At 42.1% G+C, this 23,451-nt stretch overlaps 4 pseudogenes; 2 read left to right on the top strand and 2 right to left on the bottom strand.

Moving 5' to 3' along the window:
• Positions 1-438: 438 nt before the first annotated feature.
• On the top strand, positions 439-7,692 carry LOC123492704 (annotated as a pseudogene).
• Positions 7,693-8,723: 1,031 nt separating this feature from the next.
• LOC123492703 lies at positions 8,724-14,372 on the bottom strand (annotated as a pseudogene).
• An 820-nt stretch (positions 14,373-15,192) lies between these two features.
• On the top strand, positions 15,193-19,222 carry LOC121584310 (annotated as a pseudogene).
• A 952-nt stretch (positions 19,223-20,174) lies between these two features.
• Positions 20,175-23,081, bottom strand: LOC123492753 (annotated as a pseudogene).
• Positions 23,082-23,451: the final 370 nt, after the last annotated feature.

Below are 23,451 nucleotides of genomic sequence, written 5' to 3'. Positions count from 1 at the left end.
CCCCACCCTCCTGCTTTCCATCTTTGAGGACATGTATTTTCATTGTTAGAGCAGTCACTCGACTATCTTGTCAATATAATAGAACATCTTTGGTATTACTAAACATTGAAAAAAGTGAGATGATCTATGACTAGAAATAATGAAAGTTGAACCAAACAGATTAATACAAATAATGTATTTAAGATGTGGGAACTGTTTAAGCATTTTTATAAGTAATACTAATAAAATTTAAATTCGGAATTATTCAACCCAATTTGGGTTAATAATGCACCCTTCCTCTATCACTCGTCCTTTCCCTCAGCTTCCTTCTTTCCTTAAGAGAAGTTCGTGATCAAGTTCGTGATCAAGGAGGTAAGGAAGGATGCAAGTGTAGAGTATTGGGGCAAAAACGGAAGACCCATGCCTAAACCGAAAGTCCCACCCAGTGGTAGGAGTGTCTATCACTATTTGTAAACTGTTTCAGGAAGTAACATCAACTCGTCTGAAGATTTGTGTCTTTTTGGCATCTCTAGAATGATCTTCGGAAATCCCCCAAACTTCTGCCGTGACCATGCCCATGTATCTACTTCTTCTGTTTAGAAAACTGCGACATAGTTTTCATTTCACAAATGTTCCGATTTTTTGAAAGAAACTTTTTCAAATTGGCTGAATTGAACTGCAGTTATTCGTTGAGATGTCGGATTCATCTGACCGGTCTTTAAACTTACATTTTCTGAAAGAACCTGTCTTGAGGAAACTGTGTGAGGTTCTGGATAAAACCAACAGTAAAGGATGGCGTAAACTCGGGGAGATGGTCGGCAATGACCGGCGTTTTAGAGTGAGGTAAGCCTAATTAAGCAGTCGGACAGCCAGTCTGACGGTCACGCCGAGACCCCTAGAGGGCGTAGTTCTTCCTGATGCCGTATTACCTAACGACCTAAAATGAATAATAGCGCCATTTTGCAGCCGGTTGGGCTAGTCTGAATGGTTACTCTTTAAACATGTTAGTTTACTTGTTTGATTTTACAGTAGAAATATTATCCCAATCCTCAACATACTGTAGTACACCTCCCACTTTTATATTTTACAACACAATAATACATGTTATCAGTATTCCTGTGCATTTTTCATTTCCTAAGTGTGAACTAACTTGTGAGCTATGTGCCTCCTCTGCTGTTCATATTATTTTCTTATTAAATAGTCTCTTAGACAGTATGTGTATGCATTACTGTGTGGATAAATGATGCCTTTCCCTCCACTGTGCAGTCCAGATGAGATGGAGATGTGCTCTCTGAAAGTGTTGGAGTTGGAGGGCAGCCCCAGCCACATGCTGCTCAGGCTCATGGGAGACAGAGGGTGCACCCTGGGCCATCTGGTAGACTTACTACAAACCATGGGCCAGACAGAGGCCCTACAGTGTGTCAAACCACCAGGTATACAGAGCATCTTTAGAAGATGTGTTCTCTGACTATTATCTGGTTGTTACCTGAGGGGAAGGCTCATGATTATAAATGGTTTTGGTGACAGGTTAATCTCGACTCTTGATTTTCGTGCCTGTATGTAAATGTATTGATTATTTATTGTACATATATTTTAATAATTATTGAGAATGTATTGATTTATAGAGATTCTAATATTTCTTATGCAGATTGTACAGACCTAACAGTGCTGAGCTCCCTTCTTCTCATAATGGTTGTGTTTAGGTATCCAGATCCTCATTCAGCCCCAGTCTGTGGCTATAATAGTGGGACACAACCTGCGACTCAGCTGTTATGCTGTGGGAAAGGCTGGTGTTAAGTACCAGTGGTTCAAAACCAAGGAGGAGGTGGGTAGCCGACTAGGGTATGTTTTGAAGGTAGACCGTACTGTTTATGCATTGGTTATAAACATGTTATTAAACATGTTTTCAGATAATCATATTGCTGATATCTTGACCAGATGACATTGTGACAGCTGTGGCTTCATAATGATTTTTCATGTATTATGAATTGATTTGACACATCTTCTTTGTGATTTCTCTAGGTACCCAACAGTTCTTCTCCAGACCTGGTGATTAGCCCAGTGCAACTGACAGACACAGGCTTCTACATCTGCAGGGTTAATTGTGGAGACTCCTTTGAGTTCAGCCAGTGGGTTCAGGTGGATGTCCTGAATGTTGCCACATCTTATGGTGAGCCACTATCTTGTACCTCCCAATCAGTTCATGGACAACATTGTTATTGTATCTTTCTTCTGCCTGGGATATAATTTATGTAAAAAATAATATCGGTTTCCATTTTAATAAGGCTAACATTGTCGGTTCCTCCTTTCTGTGAAAGACAGACAAAACAGGGGTGAATTTGCTGAATGCTTTGTAGCAATTACATCGTCTTTTATCCCTCCAAAGCTTTTGCTAAACTCGCCCCCAGAGCAACTGCACATTGAAAATACTTGTATGTTTTGCATGCAGGGTTGGGGTCCCACTCGTTGGAGGGCAGGCTGAAGGTGGTGATCCAGCCCCAGGGCCAGAGACTGCTGGTGGGGGATGCTCTGCAGCTGGAGTGTGGGACGGTAGGGAGGCCAATCCCCCGCTACCAGTGGCACAGGAACGGGTGCCCCTTCCCTTTCCAGAGGCCTCCAAGAGGAGACTCACGGTAAGGAGGACAGAGGAGGATGCTAACATCCTTGAGCGCTTATATAGAAAGTTACACTTTTATACTGTTATAGGTACACTGTTACAGTATCTTTTGTAGCTACAGTACAGTAACTATACAATACTGTCAGATGTTGTACAAATCGGATGAAAACAGTTACAGTTAGTATAGTTTTTTTCAAATAGCTTGAGATTGTTCGTTAATTCAAACAGATTCCGTATCTGCTGCTGGAACATCAGGGAAAGTATCGCTGTGAGATTTGCATTAACAATCGAGAGGCGTGGACAAATGAAGTAGACGTTCTAGTGGGTATGTCACTGTCCTTTATTTTACAGCACTATAATGATGATATTGATCCTAAACAAAAGATCTGTTTATCAGTATACAATATGAGCAAAAACTACTCGCATTGAATTTGGTGACAGTTCTTGATGATTACTTACTCTTGTTCTTGAATGAAAGGACCAAGGATATCTGTCCCGTTTTCAGGGGCAATGGAGTGTTCTGAAGGTATAGTTAAAATGCCTGGTTTCTCTTAGTTTGGCCATCTGGGATGTACAGTATGTGCATGAATAGAACAGGGCCATGTTGCAAACAATGGGATGGCAAAATGAATCTGTTTTTATAGGAACTCGTTTTCAGAGAATGAGGGTTTGGTTCCAGGTGTTGCATGCATTTTTTTTCATCCTTTGGATTTTTGCCTGTTCTTACTATTATATTTTTGAGAGCACAACATAATCATAACAATCCCACAGAAAATATGTTATCCTCTGAAATTTGAAAAATTGTCTTTACTGATGCTCAAAATCTCTACATTTTAAATTATATAATCATTCGCATCTTTCAGTGATTCAGCTTAGATGTCCCTTATTCATTTCCAATTAATATTTATAAATGTTCAAGACAGGACATATTTTCAGTGGGTACTCATTTACTAATTGCTAACATTAGGCATGTTGATCCTTTTGGCCTCTGACTGACCCCCACCTAATCAGTGACACTTTTACTTTAATTCAGTTTAAATAAAAGCACAGGAAATATAAATTCCAGTAATTGTTCTGAAATTGTTTTCCCACAGATGATGTTTTTGCCTTTGGAGCAGGCAAGTGACACGCATTGAAAGTATATTTGAGCTGATCTATCACTGTTTATTGGACATTGTTTCCAGCAATTATAAATGTCTCTGCAAAGTACATAGAGCAGTTTATCACCTGAGAATTTGTATCAATGTGCAATATCTGTATTATATAATGATAGTATTGTGATTGTAGGTATCAGTGAACTAATCCTGAACAGCGATCAAGAACCACCTTATGGTAAGCAGAACAAAAAATGTATCCACCCAGTACCCGGTTATCTTTATTACTGCTAGAATATCAAATGCCTCTTAACATTTCTTCTGTACAATTTTCTCTCCATGTTGGTCAATGTTGATATGTTTAATTATTCCACAATTGATTTGAACTCATAGTCATTGATGGTATTTGTCTCCCATCACAGCGACAGATAAAGTGGCCCTGCTGATCGGGAACCTCTCGTACCAGAACCACCCCCAGCTCAAGGCGCCAATGGTGGATGTGTATGATCTCACCAACCTCCTGCGCCAGCTCAACTTCAAGGTAGTATCGCTGCTGGACCTCACCGAGTCAGAGATGCGCAACGCCGTGGACGAGTTTCTGCTCTTACTTCACAAGGGTGTCTATGGTACACCATTCATTATTATGGCCTATTAGAGTATGAGAGACCGACCTAGAATAATTTGATCCGTTCTTGTCAAGTTTCAGTCAAATATTAGTTTATTTGATCTGGTTTTCCAAAAATATAGTGAATCATATAATTTACACAAAAAAATAAAAAATAATAATACTAGTTTTAAAAAGTGAAGTCTATTTTCAGTCTTATTTCATTCACTGCTCTATTTACTCTCTCATTCAATTCACTACCATAACCTTCTCCTAGGTTTGCTGTACTATGCTGGACATGGTTATGAGAACTATGGCAACAGCTTCATGGTACGGTGGATGCTCCAAACCCCGATTCAGCTCAGCCAACTGCCTGTGTGTGCAGAGCATCCTCAAACTGATGCAGGAGAAGGAGACAGGCCTCAATGTGTTCCTGCTGGATATGTGCAGGAAGAGGTGGGTAAAGACTAGTATACTATGATAACCATGATGTTTGTTTTATATTAATTTGTTTTTCACTACTATTCAATGTCCCTTCCCTGTTAGTAACATGGGATATAAACCACTCACCATTTCTTGTTTGTTGTATTATTCTTTAATACTGTGACTATTAAATTGATATTTTTAGAAATATTCATGATGATACCACCCCAAACATACTATTGAGGGTCACAGCTAACATTGTCTTTGGATATGCAACGTAAGTAATCTGATGGTTACTCAAAAATGTCTAAACTTCTATTTGTAACTTTGTATGAACAAATTAAATGATATATTCCCCAATGCTGTTCCATTTTTCTCTTGTGCAGCTGCCAAGATGCAGAAGCGTTGAGCTGAGCTCTAGTGGATTCACTAACGGTGTCTTTGTCAAGTTTCTAAAGAAACGTCTTCTGGAGGATGAGAAGATCACTGTGTTGCTGGACAGAGTGGCTGAGGGTAAGGAGCAATGGACCAATTATGTATTGGTGAAATAAGAATTTTGTAAATGTCACCCCATCTACAGTATTTGTGGTCATGGAGTATAAGTCAATGTAGCATGAAATATACAGTATTGATCTAATGCAGTACCATGCAACGTAAGTAACAGGAGTACAGAAACAAATCTATCCTATCCTATCTTGTATACCTCCATGCATCGATTATCATGGCAATAATACTTTGTCTAACAAATGTATTCTACGAGAGCCTGAGGTAATGTTATTGTGGTTGTCAAAAGGCGTCAGTGTAATGCGGTAGGCGAAGTCAGGCGCAGGACACAGAGCTAATCAAAAGGCGTACTTTACTTGTAGGTAAAATAATGAACAACAACCTCCACGCAGGAGGGAACAAACCCGCACACTAACGACAACCAAAACATGAACAAACACGCATAACACACAGTGTGAGACAGAGGGTTAAATAGGGAAGACATAACTACATGATGGGAAACAGGTGTGACCAATTAAGACAAAACAAGTCGAACATAAATACATGGATTGGTAGCAGCTAGTTCTCCGGTGGCAGCGAACGCCGAAGCCTGCCCGAGCAAGGAGGAGGGGCAGCCTCGGCTGAATCCGTGACAGTGGTGTTTGTGTTATCCAGACATGGGCCAGTTCGATGCCACTAAGGGGAAGCAGGCTCTGGAGATCCGCAGCAGCCTATCAGAGAGGAGGGCTCTGACTGACCCTATTCTGCCTGGTGACAGCTCTGACATGGCCCTGGATCACAACCGTCAGTGGGCCAAGGCTCATGGTAAGGACACACCTCAGACACAATCAAACAATGAAAGTAAATACAGTACATTTAAATTTGAATTGTTTAGCTGAAGCTATCAACGTACTTAGTGTGGACGTAACGTTGTGTTTTCACTCTAGAACTGCCTGAGAGTATGTCTCTGGACTTTGACTGTGGGGCTCAGATCAAGCTGGGCTTCGCTGCAGAGTTCTCCAATGTGCTGGTCATCTACACCCACATCGTGAAGAAACCAGAGGACATGTTCTTCTGCCAGGCTCACGTCACCAACTTCTCCCCGGTGAGACGCTACAGTCTTTCGCCCTGTTCAATTATGCAAACTTGTTCCTTCCTCAAGCTCCTGTCACCAATTTCTTCCCTATCCCCTACACCTTGTGTCCACAGATCTGAAAAGACTGACAAGGTGTAACTAATCCATCCAAGTTTTTCAGATCAGTGAACACCAAAGGGATAGGAGGATAGGGAAAGGAATTTAAGCTCAATATGCCACTGATGTCATTATGGTTTTTCTCAGCTCTGTTCAATATCAATGACAGCAATAATATTGTCTTTTTGGGGTTTACTAGAGCTCCAATGGAGATGAAAGGCTCTGTCGTAGCCGGCCGCGACCTGGAGACCCATGGGGCGGCGCACAATTGGCCCAGCGTCGTCCAGGGTAGGGGAGGGAATGGCCGGCAGGAATGTAGCTCAGTTGGTAGAGCATGGCGTTTGCAACGGCAGGATTGCGGGTTAGATTCCCACGGGGGCCAGTATGAAAAATAAAAAGAATGCATGCACTCACTAACTGTAAGTCGCTCTGGATAAGAGCATCTGCTAAATGACTAAAATGTAAAATGTAAATGTAAATGTTTACTGAAACAACATTAGGAGCATAGTAAAGAGTCTGTCTTTATGCTGAAGATGCTGAAGATACACTACCTGCCTGAAAACTATGCATTTGCATGTCATCTTGTCCTATAACATTTCCTTTGTTCTGTCCAGGACCTTGACATTGACCCCAAAGAGATGAACAGGGAGACACCAGAGGAGACTGGCATCTACCTGCTCTCCAGCAGTCTTCCCCAGCACTGCCTGTACACACGCCTCAGCTCTCTACAGAAGCTCAGGGTAGGTGTACAAAAGATAATCACCACTTTCTACATTCTCACATTACTATGACTTTATTCCTGTTCATTGTGCTCTGTGTCCCCTCTGTAGGAGCAGCTGGTGTCATGTTAGGGCAGTGCTCACCTTGGACAAGACAGTTTTGATCTCCATTGGAGCTCTAGTATAAACATATTAGGTCAATAAAATGTTATTCTACTCCTTGTCTCCTCTGTAGGATCAGCTGGGGTTCACAGTTTGTCTACAGGGCTCTTTCAAGGCCGTGGATGAGCTGGTGGACTGGACCACTGACGTCAACATCGGCAAGCCCCTGATCGCCAGACTAGACCTCCACCGCACCATGAGGGAGGAACAGCTGCCTGCAGACCTGCCCAATGCCCCACAGCCCCTCACACAGCCCTTGCCATGCCCCGAGCCGAGCACCTCCACCCACACATCCACCACCCTCACCCCCAAGACCATGGCCTTCTCTCCCCACACTGCTCCAGCCCTTACCTGGATGTGTACGAGCCTCTACAGGGAGCTGTGGGAGGCTCAGGTTGTGTGAGCTCCACGCTGTATGACAACTGTAGCTTCTCTCACTATGGCTGTACTAGTAGTGACTCAGTGTTACTGAACTCCCCTGGCAGAGCCAGCATTCCCATAGAGACCACGGATGACATAAACGAGCTGCAGACAGTCTTCATTAATAGCCTGCAGTTTCACCACTAGTGATAAGGCCCTCTCTAGGGCATTGGTAGCCTGGTTCCAGATCTGTTTGTGCTGTTTTGCCTTCTCCTATTGCCATCAGATCTGGAATCAGGCTATGGTGGATTTTGGGCTATGGTGGATTTTTGTACGTCTACTCTATAAATCCTAGTGTATTCCATGGCAAACTCTTTGATACAGTTGCCTGGCTTGAGTGGAGATTACATGTATTTAGTACTTTGGACTAGATTTTTAAATTGAAATAACCGTCAGAGTTTTATAGCTGTACTTAAAAGGTTACATATCCAGCCTGCTGTGAAAAGGTAGTTTTTTGCGATTATCTTTCCGTTTGTTAGATAATGATGATATAATGTGTAATATTAAGCTTTGCTAAAACGATCTTAACCAGCCTCTTTCATATTCTATAGATGATCTATATCCGGGATCTTTAAGAGCAGTTACTAAATGTAATAAAATGTAATGACTTTATCCACAGGGAGGCATTGTCTCACTATATAAACCAGAGTTCTGGAACTTGATTGTTTTTCAAGGAGTTCTTATGAAACGTCTCTGTATTTATTACAAACAAAAATACCAAATCCAGTTGTATACACTGTTTTACAAAGGCCGAAAATTCAGAGGGAAATCTTTTTAACATGAAGCAATTCAGAGCATTTATAACCAAGATACCATTGTTTTTTCTCTTCTAAATTGTACCTTCTTGCAAAGAAGACATGAGGTTTACTGTATATAAAAAGAACAGAAAACCTTTTTAACCACAATAACGAAAATAGTCTTACTCCCTCCCATCCCTGTGATGTTTTTCCTGACCTCCTCCCCACAGCTTTCTGAGAAAGACAGATTAAGAGTAATCTCTACAACCCTCTATTGGCAGAATTAGCCAACCTAAGACTGGTTACATTTAGACTTTGTGTAGAAGGCCTACTATACGTGTGTCGGATCAGTCCAAGTCCACAGTCTAGATTAGAATACTTGAATGCTGGTATATTTCAACCTTGGAAGTCATATCCTTGGTCAAACTTGGTGCTTAGGAACTAATCTCAAATCAACTGAACCAATGTTTTCTCTCATCACATGACACAGCACTTCTCCTCTGCTTTAGATTTCATCTCAAACCATGGTTGCTGAGGCTTTCTCCTTGATCTGGTCCATGTCCATGTTCTGTAGGTTCTGTATCTGGCCCAGGATAGAGTCCTTCTCCTCCTCCTCTGTGGCATCCTCGTCCACCATCTTGAGTAGTTCTTCAGGCACGCCGATGTCATCTCCCTGCCAACTCCAACAGGTTTGCATCCTGTTCACTCTAAGCACATCAAGAAAGGCACAGGTCAGACTGATTGAGGAGGAATGTATTATGCCAATGTGCTGTATCCATATCATCATGTTTAAATTCTATTGTTTTCATCTTTAGCATACAGTAGGTACCGTTTTTACTGAGGGAATTTAGGTCCAACAGCTAACACTTCAAACAACAACTTAGTTTAGCATCACATGTGACCCTCTATGACCCTGCAAGAGAGGGACACTCCCTGCATAGCCTGTGAGACAGAGGGCATACAGACGCCGCACACACACACAAAAACACAGGGCATGTTTGGTCTGGGGCTCAAACGCAGGATATCTGTGACCAGCCACACGGACAGCTGATGAAACTGGGTTTGCACAATCAAAGAAATTCAGCACAAACTGTCAGAAACCGTCTCTAGGAAGCTCATCTGCATGCTCGGCGTCCTCACCAGGGTCTTGACCTGACTGCAGTTCCGGCGTGCGGTAACTGACTTCAGTGGGCAAATGCTTACCTTCGATGGCCATGGGCACGCTGGAGAAGTGTGCTCTTCACAGATGAATCCCGGTTTCAACTGTGCCGGGCAGATGGCAGACAGCGTGTATGGCATTGTGTGGCGAGCGGTTTGCCGATGTCAACGTTGTGAACAGAGTGCCCCATGGTGGTAGTGGGGTTATGGTATGGGTAGGCATAAACTACAGAAAACGAACACAATTGCATTTTATCGATGGCAATTTGAATGCACAGAGATACTGTGACTTAGATCCTGAGGCCCATTGACCTCATGTTTCAGCATGATAATGCATGGCCCCATGTAGCAAGGATCTGTACAAAATTCCTGGAAGCTGAAACTGTCCCAGTTCTTCCATGGCCTGCATACTCACTCAGACATGTCACCCATTGAGCATGTATGGGATGCTCTGGATCGACGTGTAACGTCAGCATGTTCCAGTTCCCGCCAATATCCAGCAACTTCGCAAAGCCATTGAAGAGGAGTGGGACAACATTCCACAGGCCACAATCAACAGCTTGATCAGCATGAGGCAAATGGTGGTCACACCAGATACTGACTGGTTTTTCTGATCCACGCCTACCTTTAAAAAAAGGTATCTGTGACCAACATATGCATATCTGTATTTCCAGTCATGTGAAATCCATAAATTAGGACCTAATGAATTTATTTAAATTGTCTGATTTCCTTATATGAACTGTAACTCAGTAAAATCTTTGAAATTGTTGCATGTTGCGTTTATATTTTTGTTCAGTATAGTTTTTTATTATTGAGGGAATTTGTATCTAAAGAATTTCTCGTCTTGTTTCATATGACATGAGAATGAGAGGAGACTGTCTTACCTTTGGTAGTCTGTATTGTCTCTTAAGCACGTTCTCAGTGTGGCCCTCTCAGCCCTTCTTTACCAAGAACTCTGAATCTCTCTCCATCCTGTTTTCAGACAAGAACAGAAACCATGTTATCAAACCTATAAAAAAACGTATAGTATATCATGTAACTCTTCCAAAATGCTAAATAGGCATTGTGTTTTCACTGTGTGATACTGGTTGTGTAAAGGTTAGCATAATATTTTCAGAGATAAAAATGTGTTTCTAGGCTTTTTTGTAATCATAATTCCTAATGGCCGTTGCAATTTTCATATCAGTCAATGTTACTGGTGTCAGTTCTAAATAAAATATGAAGACTCAGTTTCTAGGGCCGCAGAGTAATACTTTTGTTTGTGTTAATCTCCAGATTACGACAGCATTTGTCAATCCCACCAATTTTAGTAATTGGAGACAGAAAGTAATTCAGAAATAATCTGGATGTGATGTAATATAGGACTGCATGGTGGTAGTCTGCTTTCAGTTTGACTCTTGTGATATGATCCTAATATGAGGTAAAACATTCTTCACAAAGATTTTAATTGTATTGTACCTTTTATCAGTGTAATAATCTTCTAAGGTACATTTACAGGTAGTTTTCTCATTGCCATTGTATCTCCTTTCATCTGTTTGGCTTTTTTTACTTCACATATGGTCTAAAATTAAACATACGCTATATATACAAAAGTATGTGGACACCCTTCAAATTAGTGGATTCGGCTATTTCAGCCACACTACCCGTTGCTGACAGGTGTATAACATCGAGCACACAGCCATGCAATCTCCATAGACAAACATTGGCAGTAGAATGGCCTTACTGAAGAGCTCAGTGACTTTCAACGGGCACCGTCGTAGGATAACACCTTTCCAACTAGTCCGTTTCGTCAAATTTCTACCCTGCTAGAGCTGCCCTGGTCAACTGTAAGTGCTGTTATTGTGAAGTGGAAACGTCTAGGACCAACAACAGCTCAGCCATGAAGTGGTAGGCCACACAAGCTCACAGAACGGGACCGCAGAGTGCTGAAGCATGTAGCGCGTAAAAATCGTCTATCCTCTGTAGCAACACTCACTACCGAGTTACAAACTGCTTCTGGAAGCAACGTCAGCACAATAACTGTTTGTCGGGAGCTTCATGAAATGGATTTCCATGGCCGAGCAGCCGGACACAAGCCTAAGATCACCTTGCACAATGCCAAGCGCGTGGTGGTGTAAAGCTGGAGTGGTGTAAAGCTCGCCGCCATTGGACTCTGGAGCAGTGGAAACGCGTTCTCTGGAGTGATGAATCATGCTTCACCATCTGGTAGTCCGACGGACTAATCTGGGTTTGGCGGATGCCAGGAGAACGCTACCTGCCTGAATGCATAGTGCCAACTGTAAAGTTTGGTGGAGGAGGAATAATGGTCTGGGGCTGTTTTTCATGGCTCAGGCTCCTTAGTTCCAGTGAAGGGAAATCTTAACGCTACATCATACAATGACATTCTAGACGATTCTGTGCTTCCAACTTTGTGGCAACTGTTTGAGAAAGGACCTTTCCTGTTTCAGCATGACAATGCCCCTGTGCACAAAGCGAGGTCCATACAGAAATGGTTTGTCGATTGGTGTGGAAGAACTTGACTGGCCTGCACAGAGCCCTGACCTCAACCCCATCGAACACCTTTGGGATGAATTGGGCTGACTGCGAGCCAGGCCTAATCGCCCAACATCAGTGCCCGACCTCACTAATGCTTTTGTGGCTGAATGTAAGCAAGTTCCAGCAGCAATGTCCCAAAATCTAGTGGAAAGCCTTCCCAGAAGAGTGGAGGCTGTTATAGCAGCAAAGGAGGGACCAACTCCAAAATTAATGCCCATGATTTTGGAATAAGATGTTTGACGAGCAGGTGGCCACATACATTTGGTCATGCAGTGTAGCTCTAATTTTTCACAAAAGGGAAAATGTAAAACTACAGTGAGGGAAAAAAGTATTTGATCCCCTGCTGATTTTGTACGTTTGCCCACTGACAAAGACATGATCAGTCTATAATTTTAATGGTAGGTTTATTTGAACAGTGAGAGACAGAATAACAACAAAAAAAATCCAGAAAAACACATGTCAAAAATGTTATAAATTGATTTGCATTTTAATGAGGGAAATAAGTATTTGACCCTCTGCAAAAACATGACTTAGTACTTGGTGGCAAAACCCTTGTTGGCAATCACAGAGGTCAGACGCTTTCTTGTAGTTGGCCACCAAGTTTGCACACATCTCAGAAGGGATTTTGTCTCCACTCCTCTTTGCAGATCTTCTCCAAGTCATTAAGGTTTCGAGGCTGACGCTTGGGCAACTCGAACCTTCAGCTCCCTCCACAGATTTTCTATGGGATTAAGGTCTGGAGACTGGCTAGGCCACTCCAGGACCTTAATGTGCTTCTTATTGAGCTACCTTTGTTGCCTTGGCCGTGTGTTTTGGGTCATTGTCATGCTGGAATACCCATCCACAACCCATTTTCAATGCCCTGGCTGAGGGGAAGGAGGTTCTCACTCAAGATTTGACGGCACATGGCCCTGTCCACCGCCCCTTTGATGCGGTGAAGTTGTCCTATCCCCTTAGCAGAAAAACACCCCCAAAGCATAATGTTTCCACCTCCATGTTTGAGGGTGGGGATGGCGCCGTTTGGGGTCATATGCAGCATTCCTCCTCCTCCAAACACGGCTAGTTGAGTTGATGCGAAAGAGCTCGATTTTGGTCTCATCTGACCACAACACTTTCACCCAGTTCTCCTCTGAATCATTCAGATGTTCATTGGCAAACTTCAGACGGCCCTGTATATGTGCTTTCTGAGCAGGGGGACTTGGGGCGCTGCAGGATTTCAGTCCTTCACGGTGTAGTGTGTTACCACTTGTTTTCTTGGTGACTATGGTCCCAGCTGCCTTGAGATCATTGAGATCCTCCTCGTGTAGTTCTGGGCTGATTCCTCACTGTTCTCATAATCATTGAAATCCACGAGGTGAGATCGCATGGAGCCCCAGGCCGAGGGAGATTGACAGTTATTTTGTGTTTCTTCCATTTGCGTAATAATCGCACCAACTGTGTGTCACCTTCTCACCAAGCTGCTTGGCAGTGGTCTTGTAGCCCATTCCAGCCTTGTGTAGGCTCTACAAGCTTGTCCCTGAGCATCCTTGGAGAGCTCTTTGGTCTTGGCCATGGTGGAGAGTTTGGAATCTGATTGATTGATTGCTTTTGTGGATATGTTTTATACAGGTAACAAACTGAGATTAGAGCACTTCTTTAAGAGTGTGCTCCTAATCTCAGCTCGCTACCTGTATAAAAGACACCTGGGAGCCAGAAATCTTTCTGATTGAGAGGGGGTCAAATACTTATTTCCCTCATTAAAAATGCTAATCAATTTATAACATTTTTTACATGCTTTTTCTGGATTTTTGTTGTTGTTATTCTTGTCTCTCACTGTTCAAATACCCTACCATTAAAAATTATAGACTGATCATTTCTTTGTCAGTGGGCAAACGTACAAAATCAGCAGGGGAACAAATACTTTTTTCCCTCACTGTAAATGCTCTGCTTTTGCTTGCTATTGAATACAAAATGTAATTTTAATAATTCCAAGGAGGTTGGGATCAGATTCAGGAGCATTATTTATTTTCAATCTATTTTCCATTTAATTTAAATTGTATTTGGCTGTATTGAAATGGAATGGACCCCAACTCTAAAGCATTCCTTTCTAGGGTTGCAAAGCTACCGTAATTTACCAAAGTTACCAGAATCTTCAGTAATTTAGTGATTAACAGGAAATCGATGGCAACTCTGGTAGTGACTTACTTTTCCTCCACCAGCTGTTTTTGGTACTCCTCTGCCTCCTCTCTAGACATCCCCTCGGTGGCCATGGTGACAGTGTTTCTCTGGTAGTCCACTGCAGGAGAGAGCTGGACTGGACAGTGCCTCTACTACTGTAGCTCTTCACCAAATTGCTCCACTACTCACCATCAGCTTCAACTGTGTGAATATCCTACCAGGGGATTTGCAGGCAGCACTTTTGTTTTTTCTGTCCTCAAGTTTTGGTCACTGAGTCCCTGGATTCGATTGGTCTCCCAGCGGGCTAAGCCGAGAGAGGCCTCCGACTGAGGGATGGCGTTGTGAAGGGCACGACCGATCCCTGATGGGCCAGCTGACCACATAAGCCCCCAAAAATCAGAGAGTCATTTCTGCCGACGCCATGATCTGGATTAATCCTTTTGGGGACAGATTATTTAAATTGAAACATTTAATATAAGTAATAAAAGTAAAGTTCACAGGGACTGCTTTTGAGATGGGTACCATTGTGGTCTAGACTGGTACAGTGGTATATTCCACTACAGATAGGGCACTAGGCCTACTCAGAGTCATGCTGTGTATGTGAGTTTGACCTCAATCCCCTTATATCACCAACCATATCCTGAGTCCCAATAGATGTCCCAGACTGAGAGAGAGTGCAATCTGTATACTATACAACTGGAGTAAATCACTAAATCTGCACTCAATTAATGAAACTATACTGTTTTGTCCAAAGTAAACAACTTTTTAAACATATACATTTCATTAGGACATAAAAATTGTAAATACAGAAGTAAACTCAAATGTTGCCAATATTAACACAGGTGATAGCTTACGTATAAATGTGATATTGCATATATCATTTTGGGAAATAATGGACACGGTCTTTGAACAATGATCTCCAAGATAACAGGCATACCATGTGACCTACAGCTGTCCTACATCACATTTGACATGACTTGTGTATCCATTTACCTCCCCTCCCACCCCAAGTCATTTTTCAAACAAATGTTTGTACTGTAGTGTTGGTTGTCACATGATACTCACTGTATTTGTTTGCACCTTCCATTATCAGGGTTGCTGCTGCACAATGGGACAGGACTGTCCGTCTGGGTCTGTGTCTGTATGAATAATAAAGGAATACCAGTAGGCAGATGAGTGGCAGTGGGCTGATATTTTTGCTGTGTCAGCCAATGCTGAGGGGAAGAACAAGGAGGGGGAGGGGAGGGAAGGGGGACCCATAGAGAGCGAGAGAGTAGGCAGGCAGGCTGATGAGAGAGAGAGAGAGGCAGGCAGCTGATGAGAGAGAGAGTAGCAGGCAGCTGAATGAGAGAGAGAGAGGTAGCAGGCAGCTGATGAGAGAGAGAGAGAGTAGAAGGACGCTGATGAGAGAGAGTAGCAGGAAGCTGATGAGAGAGAGAGTAGCAGGAAGCTGATGAGAGAGAGAGAGAGTAGAAGGACGCGATGAGAGAGAGAGTAGCAGGAAGCTGATGAGAGAGAGAGAGTAGCAGGCAGCAGATGAGAGAGAGAGTAGCAGGCAGCTAATGAGAGAGAGTAGCAGGCAGCTGAGGAGAGAGAGAGAGAGTAGCAGGCAGCTAATGAGAGAGAGTAGCAGGCAGCTGATGAGAGAGTAGCAGGCAGCTAATGAGAGAGAGAGAGTAGCAGGAAGCTGATGAGAGAGAGAGAGTAGCAGGCAGCTGATGAGAGAGAGAGAGTAGCAGGAAGCTAATGAGAGAGAGTAGCAGGCAGCTGATGAGAGAGAGAGATAGCAGAGAAGCTAATGAGAGAGAGTAGCAGGGAAGCTAATGAGAAAGAGTAGCAGGAAGCTGATGAAAGAGAGAGTAGCAGGAAGCTAATGAGAGAGAGAGAGTAGCAGGCAGCTAATGAGAGAGACAGTAGCAAGAAGCTGATGAGAGAGAGTAGCAGGAAGCTAGTGAGAGAGAGTAGCAGGAAGCTGATGAGAGAGAGAGAGAGAGAGAGTAGCAGGAAGCTGATGAGAGAGAGAGTAGCAGGCAGCGGATGAGAGAGAGTACCAGGAAGCTGATGAGAGAGAAGCTGATGAGAGAGAGAGAGTAGCAGGAAGCTGATGAGAGAGAGAGAGTACCAGGAAGCTGATGAGAGAGAAGCTGATGAGAGAGAGAGAGAGAGAGAGAGAGAGAGAGAGAGAGAGAGAGAGAGAGAGAGAGAGAGAGAGAGAGAGAGAGAGAGAGAGAGAGAGAGATAGCAGGCAGCTGAGGAGAGAGAGAGAGAGACGAGAGAGAGAGAGAGAGAGAGAGAGAGAGAGAGAGAGAGAGAGAGAGAGAGAGAGAGTAGCAGGCAGCTGAGGAGAGAGAGAGAGAGCGAGAGAGAGAGAGAGAGAGAGAGAGAGAGAGAGAGAGAGAGAGAGAGAGAGAGAGAGAGAGAGAGAGAGGGGAGAGAGAGAGAGAGAGAGAGAGAGAGAGAGTTAGAAACAAATCCTCCATTGGTTTTGAAGGATCCAGTCACAACAGTCTTTAAGAGTGCAGTCCTGAAAGGTAACTACTAGAGAGTTGTTATTTGAGACACTAGTTTGTGTTCATAATTTGATATTGTAGTGTCACATTTTTTATTCCATTCTTCACTCAGTCATCTTGTGATACTTTAGAAAATGTTTGTATTTAATTTTGTCTGAAATTCTGGTATATGCTCATCTGAATGTTTTGTGTATAGTTTACAGATCTATTATAGCTGTATTTTAGGTTGGTTCCTTAAATTAAAGATTACAATGTCTAGCCTACTTGTGCAGCAAAACTCTCTATTTGTTTGAAATCCCACCAAAATTCTTAATAAAGGTGACAGTCTGGTTGAATAAGTTGAAATCTTGAAACCCATCGATTTAGAGCTAGCATGTACCTGGACCGGTAATCCAAACAAATTACCAAACATTACTGGCTACTGGAGAAAATATGGAAGTGAAATGGTTAACTCTCGGCTTACTATACTTTTGGAAAATGAACAATATAATCTCAAAAGAGTGTAAGTATGTATTTATTGTTCCATCAGGTTTAGAGACTGCAAACCAGAAATGTCACTCTGCCAACTTTTCATGCAAATGTATGTAAATCTACCATGGTCTATTATAACTATGTTATTCATAGAGTTTGGGAGAAATGTCCAAATTAGGCAGCTATGTATTACCGTATGCAAATATACTTTGGTAATATTTCACTACTGCAGGAGTTAAAATGATGCACTTTGCCTGTGCTATATTGTATCCCCAGAATAGTGGGTTTCCATGACTACCAGCAATCACCTGTTTGTCAGTTTGTAACCAACCCTGGCCCATTGCCAGTGGCCAGAACCCATGCTTTTCCAACATCTAATGATGTGGCTAATTGAAATTTGACAGTGAAAGTTTCTTAGACTGACAGAACGCTCTCTATTTTCGATATATTTTCCTTAGACATGTGTAAGTGAAATTAAGCTATGATTATATTAGCAATGATTATATCTTATTTTACAGGTTCAACATTAATGGAGATACCCTTGGGAATTACTCATGCGTCTTTAGTGGTGCAGACAAGGAGGCAAAATAGATTTCAATTTGGTAGGTACAGTGTGTTGTATGTCATAAGTTGTTGCATATATTCTATTTCACATTCTCTAGTCTTAATCAAAGCCATGTATTGATACATGCATGTCAAGTTAGGCTACATATTCTCTGTCATCCAGTATTGCACTTTTGTTTTCATTACATAAAACGTTCAATTGTTCATGTTACGTGCCATGATCCTTCATAACATTACAGGAATGCACAGAAATTGACTAAGATCCCATCTGTGCAAAAAGGTGCTTGCGATTTGTATTGAATAATGATGTGTGCCTATAGATAAAATGGTGAACTTGATACTGGTCCCTTTCTTTTCCTCCACCCCCAGAGATGGGCGATTAGAGGGACAAGCCTATTACTGCCTATGTGGGGGACTCTGTGGTGATGGCCTGTAAAATCAAGCTTCCCCCGAACACCTGGCTTTGGTACAAAGAAAATGGAACTGAGCAGGTGAGGAGGCCCAAATGTCATCACTGTGTAAGGGGAGATGTATTTAATAACTCTGTTAACGGTATATTGGAACCTAAGATGTTTTTATTTTGCTCAACTTATAGTTGAACATTAGTAAGTCATATCATGTTATTTCTTTTGACAGTGATTATAAAATGATCAAACCGTTTGTCTTAGAGGCTTCATCCCCTTCATTTTCAATTATTTTGTTTTCAGGAACTCATCAATGCAACTACTGACCCCCCTTCATTACAAGATCAAGGTTGATGGGAACGCAACCAAACTCACTGTGATGAACCTGACAGAGGGGCTCTGGTGTCTATGTCTGCAGTGCCGTCTATGACATCAAGGCCAGTGTGAGCCGGGTGGATGTTCGGGGTCATCACCTTCATGGAGCCTCTGAAACTGTTCATCGCCATCGTGGCTGAGGTGATCATCCTGGTCCTCCTCTATGAGTGGTGGAGCTCACGGAAAAGCAGTAACTCGCCCACAGGTAATAACATACATACTGCCATGCAGTAGTACGGTTTTTATCTTCCATGTACTGTGTTCTATATAACATGATGCTCATGTTTTGTTTGTATTCCTGGCCTTCATAAGCATAAAACTGAACCTCTTATATTTCCTTAGTCTCAGAAAATGGGATACATGCTAACCAAATGCATAAATTGAGTTTATTTTTATGATCATACCTTATACCTTTCAAGGGAATTTTATTTTTTGTCTGATTTAGCCTTACTGTGACATTTTGTGAATACTGTATATTTTCAAGACTAAGATGCTCTTTATAACTTCTGCTATTCCAGGACCCAGGAAGATAATGGAATGGATGAGAATACAACGAGACAACAGGTTTAAACAGCTACAGAAGAATACTGTATACTATAAGAAATAAGAAAAAGTGTTACATTTTTCGAGTTTGCTGGAATCAATTTCTTATTCATTAATCATAGCTAATCAACTGGTAAACATGTTAGAATAGTTGTAGTAGTTCCATAATATTACTCAAAAAAGAAACATCTTATTGCAAACTGTTGCAGCAACACCTTTTCTACAGAAACAAGAACATCCTCTCACCAAATAAGACGCATCACCAATGCCACAAAAATGAGTCACCCTTTCTGAATGTAGGAACTGAGACATCTTGTGTTTCTTTTTTAAGCAACAATTATATTCATGGAACAATAAAAAAAATCTGCATTTTGACAGAAATGATCCATATGTTTGTATTTGTCCATGTTTCGTCTTATCACATACTACCAGTACCTATGAGGTTGCGAAAATAGCACAGTAATATCTGAGCAGTGTGTTGTTTGGTTCGATTGTTGAGACAGTTTGAGGCCTTCTCTGTTGCCTAACAGGATGTGTGTGTCTGTGGTTTAACAGAAATAAACACTTCCTGTTTGACAAGACTTCTTACTCTTGCACTTTTCTAGCCTATCCATCTTCAACTGCACTTATCATTTACACAAACTCGTGTGTGCAGCTCCTTATACTTTCATAAACAGGTAAATTATCTGCTTTGCTGACAATGAATCCCTTGAAGTCCCCATATGATGCGTGGGTTGTTTATTTGACATTATCTGTAAATGTTAAAGCAGTGTGCCTATAACAATTCATTTTTAAACGCTATGTTTTTTCTAACTCAGATGTAACTTTCCTGTTGTATGTGGATGGTAAATACATATCTAATGATAGTTCAGCTTTGTCAGTGTGCCTAAAGAATGGTTGTGCCGTTTTCCCACTGACTAAGCGCCACCTAGTGGCAAACATCAGAACAATCAGTTTGAAAACATGGGGCTATGCATTCATTTAATTTCATACACACAGCTGACAAACAACCCATTGACCTGTATGCAACGGTGTCTAACATTTTTATTCCTTTCTACATGAACACATTCTGCCAGATCATACCAGCGATGTACTGTAGGCATGCATGTTCAGTTGTGTCCTTTAGTTGATATTGGCCAATGTTGAATACAGATGGAAACACTTAAACAAAAACACTTCCTTCTCCTCACAAACACCAAACTCTCCATGTCAACCAGACCTGTTCAGTAGAAACTGGACCAGGAGCTTGAGGACCCTGTTGTCCAGCCCCACCACAGCCCCATCCTTCACCTCCTCCAGACGCATACTATCTGTCCCCCCAGCACACGTTCTTCCTGTGGTTCCCAGTGTCCGTCTCCATGGACAGGCCCAGGGTGTTGAGCTGGTAACAGAAGAAGGAGAAGTACTGGCCGCCGGTGATCACAGCCTGGGATACAAAAGGCCTGGTCACGTCCTCATGGTTCCAGAAACCTGGTGATGTTTTGTTCAAGATTACAAATGTGCTTTAACAACAAATTGTGTTATTCACAACTAAAATGCATCAATTATTAAGAATACATTAATTCAAGAGCAGTCAGAGACAAAACAGCTGAATGGTAAAATGAATTTTAAAAAACGACTGATGATTCTCAGTTAATGACTACACACCTTGATACATGGCCTGTGCTCCTGTCCATGCAAATAGACTGGCAATGCCATTGGCTCTCAGGTTGACCTCGATCTGGTCAGTCTGATTCCGTTTCGCCATTTTGTCCCTGCGGTACCTGTCAGGGACCAGGTGGAACTGGGTGTGGCCGTAATAGCCTGGATCAGGAAGCTTGGCCCCTGGGAAAGTAAAGACGGGGAAAATAATGTTGTTGAAATAGACACCTACACGGAATAACTTGATACTACCACCACTAGTGGATGAAGTGTGGTTGGTTGATGCACCACATGACAATGACATAGTAAATGGCTAAAGCAGAAACAGACCGGCAACCAGGCAGGCACAAATATTTTGATCAATATTACTAGATTAACAACCAAGACCTCGTGACATTAATTTTACATCCAGAGCCTACTCCAGGGATCATCAACTAGATTCATCCGGGTGCCAATTTTTTCTTGAGTGGATGGTCAGGGGCCAGAACATATTTAAAAATAAATTTGTAGACTGCAAATTGAATGCAAGAAGCCCAAACAGATATAATATTGGACTAAAACAATTTCTAACCTAGCTTACATTTCTATATGATCACATATCTATCCATTATGCATGGGAATACTTTGGAATAGATTTCCAAAATTAAAATCACTTGAGTTGATTTGCTGGTGTTTTTGCAATCTTTATGTCCAACAATAAAAAAGTTTAAAAAGCACTCAAATTTGCTACAAAACGTTGGTGGGCCAAATAAAATCACTTGCGGCCCAAATTCGGTCCCCAGGCCGCCAGTTGGGGAACCCTGGCCTACTCCATTATTACCTGTGAAGATTTTGTTCTCATACTGTCTCCTGAACATGGGAAGCAGGTCTGGGGCAAACTTTATCTCTGGGACTTCTGCAGAGATCACCGCCTCAAGGGGGACAAACTGGAAGAGAGGGTCAGTGGAGATTAAATTTGGAAACTACTTGCACTCAAATGTAGAGTCTAAAAAAACTGTTTGGCCAAATCCCAGCTTCACAATTTCATGTCAATGTTTGAGGTATGATAATAGCCAGATGATCACTGAGTTTTGGATCAGTGTTGCTGTGTGTGTAGCTAGCAGATTGTAAAGGGCTAATGCGATGCTCCATTAGCTGTTACAGGATAGGTACTGTTTGGTGTAACACAGAATTTTCCACCAACCTTAACTTGCAGATACTACCTTAGTTCGAGTCGGCCAAACATGTATCTTCTAAAATGTCCATGTCCAGTTGCAGGTGGTTCATTTAAACGAACCACCTGCAACTGGACACATTAGCCCTTTACAATCTGCTAGTGACTGCGTATGTAGTACCTGTGGAAGTTGTTGAGGTATCCTTATCTGACTGTGTGGCTTATCATCAATCTGGAATCTGATTGGCTCAACGCAGCCACCCCGATGTCCCCTTGAACGGTCCTCTGTCCCCTCATCCAGTAGAAGTTTACCTGAGGGTCAAGATCTAAACAACAGAAAGTGATAAGAGGAGACAGCCAGTCTTTTTGCATAGCAGACACTGACAGAATCACAACTTCCCCATACATATAATTGAGTTAGTGCCACTGATGACTTTTTTAATGCTTACACATCATGTCTTGGACTGAGGGTGGCATCAGCGGTGATTATTAATAAATTAAAGAATGAATGGTTTACCTAAACTTGACAGCTGGAGTACAGAGTTGTGTTTGGCCATAGTGTGTGTGAGTCCAGATACCAGGTTTCTCAGAAAAGGTGCAACATAATGTTCTTGTTCCCTTTGCAAGAACGGTTGACGTTTCTTCATGTACCAGTTCTCTTGTAAAATTGAATGGCAGACATGGGAACGGATGTCAGCAAATGCATTTTCGTCAATGGTGGATGATGCATTCGGAGTGGCAGGTGCCGATTCCTCCTTGGTCTCTTTAACGATGAACTTCTCAGGTAAACCAGGTAGATATGCCGTCTTTGTGAAGTGCTGATACCATTTATCAGCATTAAGAGCAAACGTTTGCGGACACAACACATATTTCTTTCGCTGAACTCGTGTGAGGAATGTCAGTTTTTCCTGCACATCGGCGGCACGTACTTTGTCAAGATGTTCTGTAATCTGACGTCCTTTTGCAGACTTACTTTTAGCTGTCAGCGAAGGTACAATGGGAGGGTATACAGGCTCCTGAATCGCTGTCTTTGTATGAACGATCCGGTCGCTTCTAAACACATGTCCATTTTTATGAATTAATGACTGCAAGGGCAACCGAGTGCGCGCCGCCATGTTTGTCACTGATGATGACAGCGAGTTCTTCTCCCTTTGCGTCTCGTGCAAACTGTTTAAATGCGGAATATCGCCACCACGTGGAGGGTAAAAATAAAGACTACTTTACAGAAAAATATTTCTGGGCCACTTGTATTCGGAATGTGTATGCTATAAATGGGATGGTTATTCTAATCGAAAATATTATGTTTACAGCATCTTACACCAATCATGGAGGCAAGCTTTTGAAAATTGAATCGTTTTGAAACATCAGAGAACGTTTCGATTCAGAATACAAGTTTGTCCTCGGGGGAATGGTTCCCACTAGATAACACAGCCATAAAGTCAAAATGGGTTATATCGTAAAAATTCATGAAACAAAAATGTGCTTATTAATTTAAGGTTAAGGTTAGGCA

The sequence above is a fragment of the Coregonus clupeaformis genome, chromosome 16 (assembly GCF_020615455.1).
Source record: "Coregonus clupeaformis isolate EN_2021a chromosome 16, ASM2061545v1, whole genome shotgun sequence".
Classification (NCBI taxonomy): Eukaryota; Metazoa; Chordata; class Actinopteri; order Salmoniformes; family Salmonidae; genus Coregonus; species Coregonus clupeaformis.
This window is presented reverse-complemented; position numbering and strand designations above follow the sequence as displayed.